We start from the raw sequence: 19,546 nt of genomic DNA on the forward strand, positions 1-19,546 counted from the left end.
GACAAATAGACCATGTTAGTAACTAATTTATAGATTGTCATTGTTACCAACCAGTGGTCAACATCATTTCAAGACTCACATGTCCTTGGCAAGCCTAGGACTAAAGGATTTATTTATATAAATTATTGTGTGAAACGTGAACATTTCTGCACCGATTACAGTATATTTATTGTATTGCACTACACACAGACGTGTGTGTGTGGAGGGGCGGGGACTTTTTTTTAGGTTACAAACTGGTAATTACAAGGGTATTATGCTATAAATGTGGTTTATGAGGATATTTCTAGTGTCCCCATAATTTAAATCACTTAAAAAACATACTAAACAATGTTTTATTGAAAATGTAAAAATGCAGAAAGTTTTTTGTGAGGGTTAGGTTTAGGGGACAGAATCTATAGTTTGTACAGTATAAAAATCATTATGTCTATGGAGAGTCCTCATAATGATAGCTGCACCAACGTGTGTGTGTGTGTGTGTGTGTGTGTGTGTGTGTGTGTATGTGTGTGTGTGATTACACAACTATACATAAACCATATCAATAAAATATCTTACCTGTTGCGTAAGAAAAAAAACATCTCTGTGTCACTTTTAAATCCTTTCAGATCTCTGAGTTGTCGCCACCTCTGAAAAGCCAAGCCGATGTTGATTTAGGTTTTATTACGGACTCTGTCGCTTTCCCTTTTTGCTTGTAGACTCTGTTCGGGGTTTCTTTGTTTTTGCAACCGGTGACTAACCGGAGGTTTGCCGTTTTTAATCATCCATGGTCAGTGTTTCTTGTTTGTTGTGACAACAAACTTTCAGCTTCACGCTACTCCCACACACACGCTACAGTAGCCAGATCTTATTTTCTCTGTGTACGGATATGGCGTGACACGCACGGGCGAATGACGTACACTGGCGGCCAAAAGTTTGGAATAATGTACAGATTTTACTCTTATGGAAAGAAATTGGTACTTTTATGCACCAAAGTGAATTTGGACTCAAGATGGCACCGAGTATGGCTGCTGCGTTGCGAGCTCTGACACAACATTGTAGTGTTTTGTTTGTTTTGTTTACAATTCTTATGTTTTTTGTCTTGTATGTTGTCTGCCTTATTGTCTACGACAGACAAACACTTTTGGACATTGGTTCTGCAATTACACACCATAAACCGGACTTCAAATTCCTCAATGCCGACCCGCTGTTTACAAACACGCCAGCGGAGCCCTTTGTCTGGGCAGCCCGGCCACAGAAACGCAAAAGGAATAGGGGAAACAGAGCCGGCGTTCTCATCAGAGTAAAATGTCGTGCAAATCGACCCCCGCTACCCAGTACCCAGTTTAATAAAGCCAGTTTCAAATCAGTCGCACCAAAATACCACCAACACATTAGTTTTAACACACGAGGGGACCGGGTTTTGGACCATTGCTACTCTCCCTTCCGGGATGGCTACAAATCCCTCCCCCGCCCACCATTTGGTATATCGGACCACTCTTCCATTCTGCTTCTGCCCACTTACAGGCAGAAACTGAAACAGGAAGCACCCACCCTCAGAACGATCCAGTGCTGGTCGGACCAATCAGACTCTACGCTACAAGACTGTTTTGATCACATGGACTGGGAGATGTTCCGGTACGCCTCTGATGACAACATCGAGCTTTACGCTGATAGCGTAACGTGTTTCATCAGAAAGTGCGTAGAGGACGTCGTGCCGACCAAAACAATACGGATCTATCCGAACCAGAAACCTTGGATTAATAGCGATGTTCACGTGGCACTTAATGTGCGGACCTCCGCTTTTAATTCCGGAAATGCGGAGGACCATAAACAAGCCAGATATGCGAAAAACTATCAGAACAGCAAAACACCAGTACAGGAACAAGATTGAAGGACAGTTTAACACCACCAACTCTAGAAGCATGTGGCAGGGGATTAATATCATCACAGACTTTAAAGGGAATAAAAACTCCGCCGTGAACACCGCTGCCTTTCTCCCGGATGAGCTAAATATTTTTTATGCTCGTTTCGAGGGAAATAACACCGCCCTCACGGAGAGAGCACTCGCGGCCGAAGCTACAGAGGTTAGTTCACTCTCCGTCTCTGTAGCGGATGTAACCCGATCCTTCCGACGGGTGAATATCAGACGGCATTCCGGGCCACGTCATCAGAGCGTGCTTGAACCAACTGGCTGGTGTTTTTACGGACATTTTCAAACTTTCCCTCTCTTTGTCTGTAGTCCCCACATGCTTTAAAATGTCCACCATTGTGCCTGTTCCAAAGCAATCAAAAATCACTTGCTTAAATGACTGGTGACCTGTTGCTCTGACCCCCATCATCAGCAACTGCTTTGAGAGACTAATCAGAGATTACATCTGCTCTGTGCTGCCTCCATCACTAGACCCATTGCAGTTTGCTTACCACAACAACCGCTCCACTGATGATGCCATTGCATCTACAATACACACTGCTCTCTCCCAACTGGAAAAAAGAACACTTATGTGAGAATGCTGTTTGTAGACTACAGCTCAGCATTCAACACCATAGTGCCCTCCAAGCTTGATGAGAAACTCCGGGCTTAAACAGCTCACTGTGCAGCTGGATCCTGGACTTCCTGTCAAGCAGATGCCAGGTGGTTAGAATGGGCAGCAACATCTCCTCATCACTGACCCTCAACACTGGAACCCTGCAGGGCTGTGTTCTCAGCCCACTCCTGTATTCTCTGTACACACATGATTGTGTGGCAACACACAGCTCCAATGCCATCATTAAGTTTACTGATGATACGACGGTGGTAGGTCTGATCACTGACAATGATGAGAGAGGAGGTGCACACTCTGACACACTGGTGTCAGGAGCACAACCTCTCCCTCAACGTCAGTAAGAAAAAGGAGCTTGTGGTGGACTTCAGGAGAAGAGATGGAGAACACAGTCCCATCACCATCAATGGAGCACCAGTGGAGAGAGTCAGCAGCTTCAAGTTCCTGGGTGTCCACATCACTGAGGAACTCACATGGTCCATCCACACTGAAGCCATTGTGAAGAAGGCTCATCAGCACCTCTTCTTCCTGAGACGGCTGAGGAAGTTTTGAATGAACCGCCACATCCTCACACGGTTCTACACCAGCACTGTAGAGAGCATCCTGACTGGCTGCATGTCCGCCTGGTACAGCAATAGCACCGTCCACAACCGCAAAGCCCTGCAAAGTGTGGTGCGAACTGCCAGACACATCATCGGAGGTAAGTTTCCCTCCATCCAGGACATATATACCAGGCGGTGTGTGAAAAAAGCTCAGAATTTCACACACTATTGCACTTGTGTATATGGTTGTGTGACAATAAAGTGATTTGATTTGATTGATTTGAAGTGGCATTCAACTGATCACAATGTATAGTCAGGACATTAATAATGTGAAAAATTACTATTACATTTTGAAAAAAAATTTAGAACTTCTTAAACTACTTCAAAGAGTTCTCATCAAAAAATCCTCCACGTGCAGCAATGACAGCTTTGCAGATCCTTGGCATTCTAGCTGTCAGTTTGTCCAGATACTCAGGTGACATTTCACCCATCGCTTCCTGTAACACTTGCCATAGATGTGGTTGTCTTGTTGGGCACTTCTCATGCACCTTGCAGTCTAGCTGATTCCACAAATGCTCAATGGGGTTAACCCTCTGGGGTCGACGGACGCGCCGGTGCGGTGGATTTTTTCCTCATTACAGCGGAAACAACTTAAAATACTCAATTTTTGGGCATACAGATAAGTGTAAGACATCATTAGAAACTATAAAGGGTCTACTTTTGTTTGTGTACACTCACAATAACAACAAAACCTTGTGCTTTTGTAAAATAAAGAAAATAATCAGGGTGCACTTTCAGCTGTCTCTGTCTCCATGAGCATCTTTTTGAAACACGTCACAAAAATGAACTGAAACTCCGTGAATACTTATCACACAAACATGAAACATATGTCTAAAGAAAGCTTAAAATGTCTAAATAAAACAATTCAAATTTAAAACAAATATTCTCCTGCAGTGTAATCTGTATGAAACAAAGTGATGTACAGTTTCTCCTGGCTCAGCTAATTATCCCTAATGTGATCCCACCCATGCACAGAGGCCGCTATTCATACGGTAATGTGCTGAGGTGATCAGTGCAAATGGTAAACACCCCAGAGGCAAGTTCTATATATATATATATATATATATATATATATATATATATATATATATATATATATATATATATAAATGCAATTTATTCCTGTGATGTAAAGCTGAATTTTCAGCATCATTACTCCAGTCTTCAGTGTCACATGATCATTCAGAAATCATTCTAATATGCTGATTTGCTGCTCAAGAAACATTTATTTTTATTATCAATGTTGAAAACAGTTGTGTACAATTTTTTTCAGGATTCTTTGATGAATAGAAGTTCAAAATAACAGCATTTATCTGAAATAGAAAGCTTTTGTAACATTATACACTACCGTTCAAAAGTTTGGGGTCAGTAATAATTTTTTTCTTTTTGGAAAGAAATTAATACTTTTATTCAGCAAGGATGCATTATATTGATCAAAAGTGACAGTAAAGACATTTATAATGTTACAAAAGCTTTATATATATATATATATATATATATATATATATATATATATATATATATATATATTGTTTATATGCCCTATATCAGATATTACATTTTATTATGTTCCCAGGGTAGGGGTCTTTGTCTCCTCAGGTGTGAATCACATCAATATTCATGATCATTCACGCCTCCTCGCATATGGTCTTTCTAACACTAAAAGTGTATTACAAAAGTTAAATGACTATATTGTTTTGTATGAATGAGTGATCAGGATGGTTTTCACATCATTTTGTAGCAAAAACTCTAGGCTACAAGATCCAGTTCTCAAAAGTCTTGTGAACAAATGTTTAGTATGTGTTATATGACCTTATTTCAGTGACTTAAAATTTTTAAGTCACTGGTTTTTTCAAAAACCATACATAAAGTTTTTTCAAAAACCATACATAAACATTATTTCCTCAAAAATACAAACATGTACATGTTGCTCACATATTATTGTAGCCCAGTTTGTGCTGAATACAGTGTTATCAGACTTTAGCCATTAATATGTTTTTAAGAAACTGAAAAAACACAAATGTCAAGGCATGTCAAAACTTCTCCAGGGCCCAAAACACCCTCAGACCCCAGAGGGTTAAGACATGCCAGTTTATTGCATACTGTGGCAACTCAAAAACAAATACAAAGACAATGTTAAGCTTCATTTAACGAACCAAATAGCTTTCAGCTGTGTTTGATATAATAGCAAGTGATTTTCTATTAGTAATTTAGCATGATTACTCAAGGATAAGGTGCTGGGGGGGCCTGGGTAGCTCAGCGAGTATTGACGCTGACTACCACCTCTGGAGTCGCGAGTTCAAATCCAGGGTGTGCTGGGTGACTCCAGCCAGGTCTCCAAAGCAACCAAATTGGCCCGGTTGTTAGGGAGGGTAGAGTCACATTGGGTAACCTCTTCGTGGTTGCAATTAGTGGTTCTCGCTCTCAATGGGGCACGTGGTAAGTTGTACATGGATCGCAGAGAGCAGCATGAGCCTCCACATGCAGAGTCTCCACGGTGTCATGCACAACGAGCCACTTGATAAGATGCGTGGATTGACGGTCTCAGAAGCGGAGGCAACTTAGACTTGTTCTCCGCCACCCGGATTGAGGTGAGTAACCACGCCACCACGAGGACCTACTAAGTAGTGGGAATTGGGCATTCAAAATTGGGAGAAAAAGGGGATAAAAAAAGTCAAAGGTTTTAGAGTGATGGCTTCTGGAAATGTGGCCTGTCTAGATTTGATCAAAAATGACTTTTTTCAAATAGTGATAGTGTTGTTTTTTCCATCAGTAATGACCTGACTGTACTTTTTGATCAGTTGAATGCCACTTTGGTGAATTAAAGTATCAATTTCCTTCCATAACAGCAAATTCTGTACATTATTCCAAACTTTTGGGCACCAGTGTATGTATGGAGTTTCCCATAAAATCCGTCCTGACAGCTCTAAAATATAAATTTATAAATTCTAGGTTTATCAAAGTGTATTTGGGTAAAGACATGGTTTGGAAGATGAATGTTTGTGGCAAAACTGTGTTCTAGGATTTGATAAAAATGTCTCACAGAGCTTATTTATTCCACACACACAACATACAGAGGCAATTTAGTAAGCTTTGCCCAGAGGAGCATATGTAATCTCCCAATGCAGCCACGTGCTGTGTCAGATACCTCATCCTAATGATGAGCAGGCCATTGAGGAGTGCCCTGAACAGAAGCCTGAAATATCCCTGTCTCACCCTGCCAGAGCTCAATATGTCATCATGGAAAAGAGCAGAGAGCATGTGCAGGGGGTGTAAAGCTGCCCGTTCCCCTCACGTGAGAATTGAACTGCTGCTCCTCTATTGCTCTGTTCCATGTCCCCTAAACATGGGCTGATTAACGTTCAGAAAACGGGAGGCTGCGCGAGGCTTAGCAAGACATGTCGTCCGGCGATTCCTTGACTTATAGCGTTATATTTTTAAATTGCCCTCTCCAGAGCTTCTGATAAATCAACACACAGGTCATTAAATGGTTCATTATCCTCCTAATGTGATTCATTGGTGGCAGCGGGGAGAAACGTGTTCTTGGACCAGCGAGCAGCAGCTCTGAGCCGAACGGGAAGACAGAAGACGGCCACCTCATGCTGATTTATGATGTTCAGAAACAGAAGCCTGGTGGAGAGGTAGGTCAGATGGCGCACAAGTCAGTAGGGTACATGACTCATAGTTAGTAGACAGACTAAAATTCTCAGCACAAACCAGCTTTTATCTGTTAAATATAGACTTGTATAGAATATATATTTGTGTGATATAACAACACTGTGATACAGGGGTGGTTTTCAACAGTAAGTTTGTAGTTTACATTTTAAAAGTATGTATTAGTGTATTTTCAGGTGCTGTGATTGTTCACCATTTGAATCATCTTTTTACCATGGGAAAGGGGCGTTCTTAAGAGTGCCTAAAACCCCCTTACACATGGTGAAATCATTCTACCACAGAGGCTCAAAGCCTCAATATACTTCTGTAGAAGTTCTTATTCGTTATTCATTCAGGGGTTAAAATAAGTTTGAAATAGCTGAGCAACGGTATACTGTTTGTGAACATTCAGACACCTGCCACACCGCTGTGGGGCGGTGTATAGAGGTACACTTAAATATGAGGATGCTAAAGACATGTAAAACCTTAACTAATGTGACAATAAAATGTGTTATCAATGACTTAAAGCCTTGTTTTATGAGTAGAATTCACATGAGGTCAGTAAAAGAAACTGTTTTAACCACTCAATGATGATTTAAAGTAATATAAATATGCAGTAGAAATTTATTTATTTATTTATTTATTTTTGTCATGTTTAGATTCTGAATTCATGGAACTATTGAGCTAAAAACACACTATACTTGGCCATAATATGCACTGATTACACTCTGTTATTGTAATTTATGATGATACTACTGCAAAGTGGGTGTATAGATGAGTGTTAATGGGGGAAACAGAAAAAGGAATGATGATAAGAGAGGCATGTCTTTGGGCAGATGTGTGATTGGCTTTTGCTGCAGATGGCACAAGTGAATGGGCACTTAAGAGTAGATTTGAGTTGATTTGATTCCTTTTGTAGATGAAATAATCAAAAAACAAATCACATGACATGTTCTTGTAAAATGTCTCTTCGTGAACGATTATACAGATGTAGTTAAATTTGCACCAGCTCGCTAATAAATTAACACGCCGGTGAGTACGTTGACTGATTTTGACTGACTGAAGAACGTAAGCAGAATTAGCTGTCGGCCTCAAGGTAGGTGGAGCTCTAAGTCACATCTACCAATGACGTGTACCAATGACAGTAAGAGTTACTGACAGTGTTCAGCAGCCAGTCAGAAGTTTTCCTAAAAGTTCACCCCGGCGAGCTGTTACAAACTACCGAAACGAACTCAAAAACACCTTCTTTTTGGCCAGATTTTTTTCTAAATGACGTCTCACCTGTTCATTCTTTGATTTCGTATGAAGTATATCGAGGCCTTCATATGGCTAATTGCTTTTATAAAACAGTAGCAACAGCAATATGATAAAAGACATACATTTTACTAAGCAGTTCAATGTGTTATTAATAATTTGAATAAACAATTATTTTTCCTGTAGACTGTTGGTTGTAGGCTATTTGCGGTTGCTGGACAAAATAGTAACTTGGCGCATTAATACAGAATAGTCATTTTCAGCGGCTATTAATGCAGCTTATCCAATCAGAGTTGAGGGTTGGAACTATCCATTTTATAAAAATGAATCAACAAAATGCTGTTTAAAATATTTTTAGATGTAATTTTGCATGTCGGCAGGACATGTTTACTTTCCAAAAGTAGGCCTATTTTATGTCCCGGACAAGCAGGCACATACACACACCTTACCTCTTCTAAAGATATGGACCTATTATCTCAACTGAACACAGCAGCATTGCACCTGATTTCTTCAGCTGTTATGCTGCAAAAGATATAATGGCAAATTATGACAACTTCCCTCCATTTCTAAATGACCCATGTGCTTTTGTTCTGTTAATGTTTTAATGTATCTGCAACACTGCCTTCACTCACAGGAGGAACTCTAGTTGTTTTGTCAAATGTTCTGGTGTCATTAAATTATTTGGCACATGCCTAAAAACAATTAGTGAACTCTCTCTCTCTCTCACTAACTCTGATGTCACATGATGATGCCAGACTTTACAAAGGCTCTGGGCATGTTAAATGAAGTTGAAGGAAGGTTCAGAATGGAGTTAATTTCACTTTGTCAGATGTATACTGATACACTGGTGGTTTATTCTGGAACCAATTCTGTTTCTGTGTGTTTGTTTGTCAGATAAGATAATTTCAAGACTGGTATAACAAACACACACAAAAAAAGTGATGAGATATGAAACGTGGACAAAATAGAACATAAATACATACAGTATAGTGACATTGAAAATGAGGTCCCACTGATCTATGGTAAGGTATGAATGTAAAAAACACAAAAATTAATGTCCGCACACTGAACTGAAGGTACTGTATGCATGTCACCTAAGCATAATTTGAATGCTTCAGCAAACAGAATATGCCATGACCATTTGTAAACAAATATAATTTAAAGGAGTTCATTTTGTTAAGGGAATAACATCATTGCATCTGTGCAATATGAAGTCCTGGCCTTGAGTGAGGGAACGTCCTGGTTACTTTGGTAACCTCCGTTCCCTGATGGAGGGAACGAGATTTTGTGTCGATGTAGTGACACTAGGGGTCGCCTTTGGGAGCCCCAAACACCTCTGATCTTTGAGAAAAGTCCAGTGGGAATTGGCGAGTGGAATTTGCATGCCACTGACATATGGGTATAAAAGGAGCTGGCTCGCAACCACTCATTCAGGTTTTGTGCTGAGGAGCCGAGACAGGGTCCTGGCCATTTCAGCGGGTAGTTCAGTGTTGTGGCAGGAAGGACACAACATCTCGGTTATGAAAGTAACCAGGACTTTCCCTATCTGTCACTCACTTGATGTTGTGTCAATGTAGTGACACTGGGGTCCCTATACGAAACACCACAACTAGCTGAACTGTGTTATGTGGACTGTCGGTGCAAGACGGGCAAACCATTGTGTGCCTCGCAGCCAGCGAACCTGGCCATCACATAACCTCCCCCAATGCTCCTACGAGTATCATACGGTCCCCCGCACCTCGGGGACAAGTCGACTGCACAAAATGGGGACAGGCCGCCCCAGCCGTGGCCTCTTCTCCTCTTTTTTCCTCCCCAAAAAAGAGTGGAAATCGTTCAGCTGGGGGCCATAAATGTCCGCATTGGGGGGGTGTCCTTTCCCAAGGGGAAGACACCGTGGAGATCCCACCCTGCCTGAAGGGGTGGCAATTGTTTGGAAATGTCACATGGTCTTACCGAGTCTTGTCAGCAGTGTCGCATATGGAGAAGTCCCCATGGTTGGTCCTACCCAGAGGGGATGGAGCTCCACAAACACGGTGACCGGTGGCAGAGGGGGACTCTGCCAAAGGAAGACACAGGTTTACCAACGGGGAAACCGTCTCTCAGAAGATACATCACACAGGTTTACATACAGGCAACCAGCACCTTCCCCAATACAGGGCCTATTAGCACACGTACTGGGCCAGCATCAAATTTCTCCATGAACTCGCCTGCCACAGGGCTAAGGAGGAAGGACATCCAGGGTCCACAACCTCATGAACACGGCTGGGGGTAAAAAGCACACGTCTCCCGCTCCAGGAGTGGAAAGGCACTGTACGCAAGTGGTACACCCGGCCAGTTGTCCCGCGAACTTACCTGTTCATACCTGGTAACACATGGGACGAAACTGGCTCAACCCGGAGATTGTAGAACCTCGTGAAGGTATTGGATTTTGCCCAGCCCACTGCTCAACAGATGTCTGCTAAAGAGCCGCCATTGATCAGGGCCCAGGAGGCCGCCACACTCCTGGTAGAGTGTGCTCGTAGCCCCAAGGGGGGCGGCATGCTCTGGGCGTGATATGCCAATGCGATGGCATCTGTTTGGAGACAGCGCTCACTTTCCGCTGTCCTCCAAAGCAGACAAAGAGCTGCTCAGAGCATCTAAAGCTCTGTGTGCGATCCAAATAGATGCGCAAAGCACACACCGGACACAGCAACGACAAGGTTGGGTCTGCCTCCTCCTGGGGCAGCGCTTGCAGGTTCACCACCTGATCCCGAAACGGGTTGTGGGAACCTTGGGCACATAGCCCGGTTGGGGTCTCAGGACCCCGTGAGAATATTCCGGACCAAACTCCAGGCACGTGTCGCTGACAGAGACTGCCTGCAGGTCCCCTACCCTCTTGATGGACGTGAGCGCAGTCAGGAGGGCAGTCTTCAAAGAGACCGCCTTTAGCTCAACTGACTCAAGGGGCTCAAACGGGGCTCCCCACAGGCCCCGCAGGACCACAGAGAGATCCCATGAGGGAATGAGGCATACAGGCACCTCGTAGAGGGAGCCCTAGCCTGAGTGATTGTGTCTACCACAGCAGGCAGTAGGCCACTTAGTTTTTCCGCGTCCTGTCCAAGGGCCAGACATGGAGATTCCAGAGGTCTGGTCACGGGTGCCACCTCCGCAGCGCCGTGCCTGCCATAAATGTAGGTTCTTGGTGGCGGGCCATGAGACGGGGGGTGTTTGCTTCCTGTGGGGGGCTCTACGAGGGATGATGCTGAACCCGGGTGGGCACCTGGCGAACTGAATCGCATAGCCGACTTGGACGGTCCTGGTCATCCATCGCAATGGTTTGGGGAGTGCAAGCCATGCCTCCAAGCTCCGGGCGAGGGGGACCAAGGGGACAATCGCGTCGGACATACAAGGTGGGTGGGGCCTCGCGGTGGGGCGGAGCCGGAGGCGCCCGCCTCCGCAGTGCCGTGCCTGCCGTAAATGTAGGTCCTTGGCGGCGGGCCATGAGACAGGGGGCATTTGCTTCCTGTGGGGGGCTCCTGGCGAACTGAATTGGGCTGCGTTGCCACAGGGGGACGCCTCTGGCGATGAGCAAGCGGGGTGCGGGATCTTGATCGGTCGCCGAGCGCAACTCCTGCATCAATCCCAGATCAGAACTACCCTTGTGCAGTTCTCTTAACGCCATAGCTTGGTGCACCTGCAGGAGAGACATGGCGTGCAGGGCGGAGGCGGCCTGTCCAACGGCACTGTAAACCTTAGTTGCCAGTGACAACGTAAACCTACAGGCCCTGGATGGGAGTCTCGGACGGTTCCGCCAGGTGGTGGCGTTTTGCAGGCACAGGTGCACCGCAACCGCCTTATCCACCTGGGGAATCAGCGAGTACCCCCTGGCAGCCCCACCATCGAGGATAGTGAGAGCGGAGGTGCCCGCCACGAACTCGTGAGCTCCTCATACACCTCCGGGAAGAAAGGGACCGGGGCAGGTGCGGCCGTGAGCGCTGCTCCGAGCCCAGGAACCAATCGTCAAGCCACGAAGGTTCAGGGCGGGATGGAGGGTTCCACTCCAGCCCGACACTCGCAGCCGCCTGGGCAAGCATGGCCACCAACTCTGCGTCAGCCTGCGACTGGGCGACTGCACCCAAAGTTGGGAGCCCAGTCAAGTCCTCACCATCAGACTGGACCAGCCCGCTCTCCGATGCTGCAATCGACAGCTTATCCTCTTAGTGAGCCCCGAATGAGACCGCGGACTCTCCCTGAGATGAGCAGGCGGTCTCATCCCAGAACTCGACCGGGGTGAACAAGTGTACTGGGGAATGGGAGGTCTGTGGGGGGGGTTACCCAGCGGAGCGGCTCCCACTGGGGTCCCCAAATCGCCCCCAGTGCTAACCAACGTGGCCTCATACCCATAGGTAGAAGGACTGATGTGTGGAGCCACTGCCCAAGCACGTGAGACAGCGACCGTGGCAGTCGGAAGCAGAGAGGTAACGACCACAACCAGGAATTAAACACAGACGGAAAGTCATCTTTAAAAAGACACTCTCTGTCAGTGCCACTCTTTTAGTAAGAAAATATACTCTTTTATTGGAAGAATATATTCTCTTAGACTGTTGAAGGACCCAGGGGCGTTCTCTGCACTCAACCGGTGCACAAGGGGGAGAAACCGCTGTAATGCGGTGTAAATCCAACAGCTTTCTATCAGAGATGAATGGAACGGCAGAGGGATTCAGCTCGCTGAACACAACCACTCGGCTCCGAAGAAAAAATCTGAATGAGTGGTTGCGAGCCAGCTCCTTTTATACCCGTATGTCCGGGGGAGTGGCATGCAAATTCCACTCGCCAATTCCCATTGGCCTTTTCTCAAAGATCAGAGGTGTTTGGGGCTTCCAAGGGCGACTCCTAGTGTCACTACATCGACACAATGTCGAGTGAGTGACAGATAGGGAACAGCATCAACTGTAGGTCATGGCCAAGGCTAACGGAGCTGAACATGAACTCTATTGCATGTTTGTCAATGCAGGATAGATATGAAGCATTTACGTACTACGGAATTTACACATGCATGCCATGTATTCTTTAGGTATGCAGGTGAGTAGTATGAATAGATTCCCAGATATACTTTATTTGGGAACGTGGGTAATGTCCCATGACCCAAATATTAATGAAAATTTGCATGCTGTGATTTCAAATCGGATGGTCGCAGCCTCGACTTCATTTGCGATCTCTGTTAATTGTGCGTGTCTGGAGCTTATCAAGTGTAACATTAAGATACAAAATCATATACACTTTCCACTGCTTGAAATGTCTTTGTAAATGTAATCACAAGATTCACACGTGATTCCCATGTATTCATTTATAGCCTAAACCTGAGCACGATGTTAAATTCCTGACCTGAAGTGATGATTTCACGTCGGAGCCTGTCTATCCATCTTTTAAAGTTGACCACATTAATGACCACATCAATGATTAAGGAAATTATCTGGTTAAGACTTTATTCCAAAAAAACAAAAAAACAAAAAAAAAAAAAAGTAAAAAAAAAAGATTAAAATGCTACATAAAGGTTTAAATGCTCCATAGAGTATTCATCTATTAGGAATATTCCTCCTTGTGTAAAACTAAGAAACTGAAACATGCTCCGTCTTTTTTTTTTTCTCCTTTAAACTGTGCTCTCTCTGGAAAGGCTCTATATAAATTTAACATTATTATTATTATTATTATTTTTATTATTATTATTATTATTACACTAAATAATGGTGTCTTATCGTAAAAAGTCCTGATAGACTTACGGGACTTTCACCTGTTTGTAGGCTATATTGATTTATTTTAATTTATTTTAATGTTTGAATTTGTATTTATTATTCACTGCAAAATGTGTGCTTGACATTTCACATTTTGCTTGACACCTCCTGCTTCAGAATAATGTTGTTATATATGCACAGACAAACGAAAATTATGTTTCATGCAGATATTAATATCTGAAATACCAGGAGAATCCACAGTTAATAACATATTCCACAGTTAATGTAGCCTACAAATTCAGCTTAATCTGGTAAGAAAATTGTCTTTTTTTTTTTTAAATAATAGTTGTATAATAATAATAATAATTATTATTATTATTATTAGGCTATTATTATGAAAAGGCATATACAAGGGATATTCTATTAATAGACACTATAAATGTAAAAGTAACATTTAAAAATGGGCATTTCAATATTTTTGACACAATTCTGGTTTAAGCCCCGCCCACACCCGATTCTGTCCGAAAACAGAGACAGATACAAATAATTTTGTCATATGAACAGATACAGATACTAATACAGATAATAGCTTCGCTGCACACCCCTAGCAGGGGAGAATGTATATTCAGACACAGCCATTGTTAGTAGTAGAATTTTTTTTTTAATATATCATATATAAATTGCATCACCGCAATACAGAATAAGTGATCACTTTTCTAATAAACACGACTTACTAAAAAAAAACATTGCTGATGATATTGTGGGTAATAGTATTCTCTTCAGGATGTATATATATATATATATATATATATATATATATATATATATATATATATATATATATATTTTGTTTTTTTTTTTTTTTTAAACATCTCGTATATGCTTTAAAAGGAATATTTTGGATGCATGTTCTCAATGCTAAGAACACAAAGAATGGACGTGTTCTCTTGGAAATCGTTCTTGTCTAGCTATCTTGAAAGAGCAAACTTGGAAGGACAGGAGTATGTAGAATGCATCTATGTGAGTTTTGAGAAGTGCAGCGACATGTAGATTCAACAACCTCATATCTATTTTAGGTGAGGTGACATCAAATGAATCCACAAGAATGAAAATATGCATAAGAACGCACATTAAGAAACTGCTATTGTAAATAATTGCAAGGGGAAATGTTCCTCTTACCAGCCCACAAGCTACTGAACAGCCATGTCAAAACATAAGTCCATGGTGTTTTTAATTTTATTTATAGATAAAAGTCCTGCGCTTCACACTGGAAGTCTGACCTCATGTCAACCTTTTTTGTTGTTTTTTTTTTTGTTGTTGTTGTTGTTGTTGTTTTTGTTTTGTTTTTTGTTTTTTATTATATAAAAGAGTGGCTAAAGTTGCAACGAGGAATAAAAGGATTGTTTGGATGGTTAAAAATGGTTTCTTGACTGCTGTTAGGATGCTTTGTTGTAAATATAGTGCAAATGGTATTTTTTTTTTTTTTTTTTTCTAGATGTACATAAATTCATTTATTTTCCTGGTTGTTAGAGTTTTTTAAATTTATTTATTTTTTGGTTGTTCAAATAAATTGTAATTGGGAATTTACCCTTTTCAACTCTTGTATCCTCTATGCTCAGGTTGCCCTGCCACAAGAGCACAAAAGCCTTATGTTAAAATCACAAATTCAAGGGTAGTTAAGGGGGTGCCATTCTACAATCTTTAACTTTTAGCATGTCCAGAGGGATATCAGTGTATTAGATACCGTTTGACTGTGTCATTCTGCAGTCCTAAATGCTATGTTACTGAACATACATTGGCAACTGGTTACGTGTTGTGTGTGCATGTGATGGGTATGTTGACATGCATTATGTATTAAAGCAAACATTGTGCATTATCTTTTGTTCATCTATGTGATTTGGGCTACTAACTCACCTTTCACAGCTCAGTAATGTGACTGTGCCCCATATCTAATTCTTGCTTACATGATATTCCTACAAAACAGATTTGAGGCCAATTCACATTGGTACAATAGTAAATGGTTTGTGAGTAATAAGGTAGCAGTCACATCCATGAATCTTTAAGAAGTTTTATATTGCCTCAGTCTCACATTGATAAGACACATTATTCCAAAATATCATGCAAATTCCTTTTATCCAATTTTCTCTTGCAGAGTAAAATGAGAAGATAGCTTTTCAACTAATGTCACCATTTTCTTATGCCCATGAGTGGGACAATTATTCAAAGCATGCCACACATTTCTTTCTCTCTCTCTCTCTCTCTCTCTCTCTCTCTCTCTCTCTCTCTCTCAAATTTCATTATTTGCTCTATTTCAGATTGTGACTCAGAACATCATCCTGCATATTAAGAGGCTGCTTGCATTGTATGTAACAGTAAACTCCAATTAGCCAAGAGCCATTATCTACAAGCCAACAACCTCCGGGATAATATTCACTTCCACCCTCCGCCACCTCTACTAACTTTTTCTCATTTTTCCTTTATTTATTACACTCTGTAACTATTTGCATCTAAACAAAGTGTAAATCCACTCTGTAACTATTTGCATCTGAACAAAGTAATAAATCCATTCTGAATTTAAACATTGCCAACAAGTGGTAGCACCATATTTTACCACTTCAACGAAAAGCACCAACAATGTTTATCGCTACATCAACATGCTGAATGTTAAAGAACACAATAACTTAGTTTAATTATGTACATTAGTTCAGTCTCTGTCCCAAAGCCAATAAATGTCACATGACATGAGCATTTCCAACAGGAATTATCAAATCCATCAAGTTTAATGCTTTGCTCTTTGCAGCATAAAATCTGTAGAATGGTGGTTGATAATATGATGATCGAACACTGGATGGGGATCCAAATAAAACCAGTTTCCTGCACCTGAAATTAATACAGTTCTTGCTTTATAAAACTTAACATTAGGTTACCCATATCCATTTGCACTTTCTGGGAGTGAGGGCAGACAAATATTACAATAAGGATTAGCCACTGTAAACATCTCAGCATCAGAAAACACAAACTTCTTTGGATCATTTAGCCACATTATGACAAAGGAAGTGAGGGGTTATGTGAATCATTCATGATGAAATAGAGACTGCAGAATGCACTGTGGCAGAGTATCACTCCCTCCGGGTTGGTTCCACTCTCAATCTCACATCTCTATATATCTTAAGCCGGCACCACACTAGCCAATTTGTTCAGTGATTTTCAGCTTCATTTACATAGTTTCCGGCCAGACGGAGGCAGACAAATCATGCATAAGCGTCTGCCAGTGGGAGGTCGTTAATCACTTGACCGTCAGTACATTCTACTGAGTTAAGGCCCAGGTATACTTAGTTTTTGAATTTTTTCGGATTGGCTCATGCCTGGTCGACCGAGCTGCCTTTGTTAATATACTCTTCTGACAGTGAGCGAATATAACGAATGCATTTGTAGCCCATTACAACTTCTTCGTGATACTTTTTTAGTAGAGTCAATCTCCGGCGCATGTGCCGACGATGCGTACATATCACCACGCTGACTGTATCATGATGATATTTACGTCACGCATACTATGCGTGGAACAATCACGCCTTTAATGGCTTCATAAATTGAAAAAGCACATCAGGCTTGCTTGAAAAAATAATTATGTCACTGGGGTGGGCTCTTGTTCTCCAATGAGCTTCTTCTTTTACTGAAGAACTGACAAGATGTCAAGCTGATCTGAACATCGCACTCAGCTGCATATCATCACAAACGCAATAGTAATCCATAGTTGTTCTTTCACCAAGAGTTTTTGCTGCCTTTTTTTCCTACACTAAAATGACATCAGAAAGCGTAGCCACAATTGTCTGTTTTTATTGAATGTAATGGTAACACTTTACAATAAGGTTCCATTCATTAACATTAGTTAATGCATTAGGTATCACAAACAAACAAAGAACAATATATTATTTTAGAGCATTTATTGATCTTAGTAAATATAGCTAATACAAATAAAATTGTTCATTGTTAGTTCATATTAACTAATGTTAAGTAATGTAAACAAATGCAACCTTATTGTAAAGTGTTACCAACATAGTTTATTTTCTTACTGAAAGCTGCATATGGACAGCACACACATTCTACGGCAAGCCTCAAGGGGATAAATACACAATCACGCACTTCACAAGGTAAAGTTACTCCATGAATCTTCCTAATAAGGGCGTTTTCACACCTGGCTTAACCTGGTGCGTTTCCTCCCTTGGTTCAGTTTGGCATATACTGTAGTATGAACACGGTAATTGCACTCATATCTGCACCAAAACAATCAGTCCGAGACCACCTGGAAGGAGAAGAAATCTGTAGGCCATCTCATCACTGTAATTCATCATCAAAACATAGATAGCCTTTTGGTAGCTATATTAGATATAGGTTGATCACAGTCGTTTGTCTTTTTTGGATAGCAGCAGACACAGGTACTGTAGGACAGCTTCAGCTACCTTTTGACAAATAAAAACATGGCTTCACTCTTTCTGTGTGTATGTGTGTGTGGAAGTGTGCCGGCGTGAGAGGGATAGAGAGAGCTCCATGACTGTAAAAACAACCACAATGAAAATTTTATAGTTTTGGTTTGTTTTAAACATAACCTTGTGAAAGCAAACCGAAACCATAAAGAAAGGCAACATTGTAACTATTTTAGCCCCTGTTTCAGAACAAATCAAGCAAGCTACAGGTCAGAAAATGACGTAAATCACTCTATTGTCTTTTTTTATGCTCATGAGGTCCTCCTGCTGTTATTTCGATGAGCTCCACATGAATCAAGGAATCAGAGAGAGAGAGTTGTGGTGAGTCTGTATGTTTGTCACCACTCCACCATTTTGCATTGGCAAGTGTGTCATATCACCGGCTGAAGAGAGTGAGATCTCAGCAAAACATTCTGCATGTGTGACACCCTCAGCCAAAATGAAGTTGTTTGGAGTCTGCTAGTGTGGTGCAGGCTTTAGCAACTATGAGTGACCAGGGCAGAGGCAGTGAAAGTGTGTCCCTAATAGCCCAGCAAAATGCTGAGTCAAAAACAGAGGGTAGAGAAGAAATGGGTAGATATAGAGAGAGAGAGAAAAAGGATAATACATTTTGTCGCTCAGTTGAAGTGTGTTAGGAAACAGTGTTAGTTTCACTGCTCTCACCATACTAGTACAGATATATTTTTATTTTATTTCACTCCCATGAGGTTGTACATTCAAAATATTTGTCCATGTGACTAGCCACACAGCAAAGCATGGCACTCCAAGACATTTAATATGCAGCATTCCTGTTTTTCAATAAAGCTCTGAGCCACAAGATGGTGAAGATGGTGGCCTCAGTGGGACTCATAAACTTTTTTTATGTCTCTTTCTGTTTAGACATTGTGACACTCCTAGCCATTCTCTCAGGGGTGGCCCTGCTCTCTGGAGACTGACAGAAATGACAAAACTCAGAGCAATTGAGCATCCGGCTCTCTTCTGGCAGTAACGATAGTAAGAAGAGCGATTTCTCTACAGGGACTACTTAAAGTAAAGTACCCCTGATCTGCCCTACCTTTCTCCCCACATATCTCAGCCCTCATCAAAAACTGACACAGGCTACTTTTTTTCCCAACAAGGCTGGAACTCTCTGAAATCATCTTAGGTTTCATTTGTTTTTTTCAAAAATAGGCACCACCAGTTCAGGCTCAACTAAAGTGACCCACTCTGAATGAATTGTTAGGTTTCAAACTCATCTCGGATCAGATTTCATCTCGAGGTATGCACAGAGGGGCTCTGGGGGCATAATCTGCCCTGAGAATTTTTTTGCAAAAACAACACCAAAA

At 41.9% G+C, this 19,546-nt stretch overlaps 1 protein-coding gene across 2 annotated transcripts in view; it reads right to left on the reverse strand.

Moving 5' to 3' along the window:
• LOC127446152 (uncharacterized) overlaps positions 1-19,546 on the reverse strand; it is a 95,101-nt gene that overhangs the window by 17,296 nt on the left and 58,259 nt on the right. The window contains exon 2 of one of the 2 annotated variants that reach the window (XM_051706859.1): positions 10,731-10,769. The exons of the other annotated variant lie outside the window; for it this stretch is intronic. The gene's annotated coding sequence lies outside the window, so the exon portion shown is untranslated. Of the gene's footprint in view, positions 1-10,730; positions 10,770-19,546 lie in introns of those variants that run through there. 2 annotated transcript variants of the gene reach the window in all.

Source organism: Myxocyprinus asiaticus, chromosome 1 (assembly GCF_019703515.2).
Source record: "Myxocyprinus asiaticus isolate MX2 ecotype Aquarium Trade chromosome 1, UBuf_Myxa_2, whole genome shotgun sequence".
Classification (NCBI taxonomy): Eukaryota; Metazoa; Chordata; class Actinopteri; order Cypriniformes; family Catostomidae; genus Myxocyprinus; species Myxocyprinus asiaticus.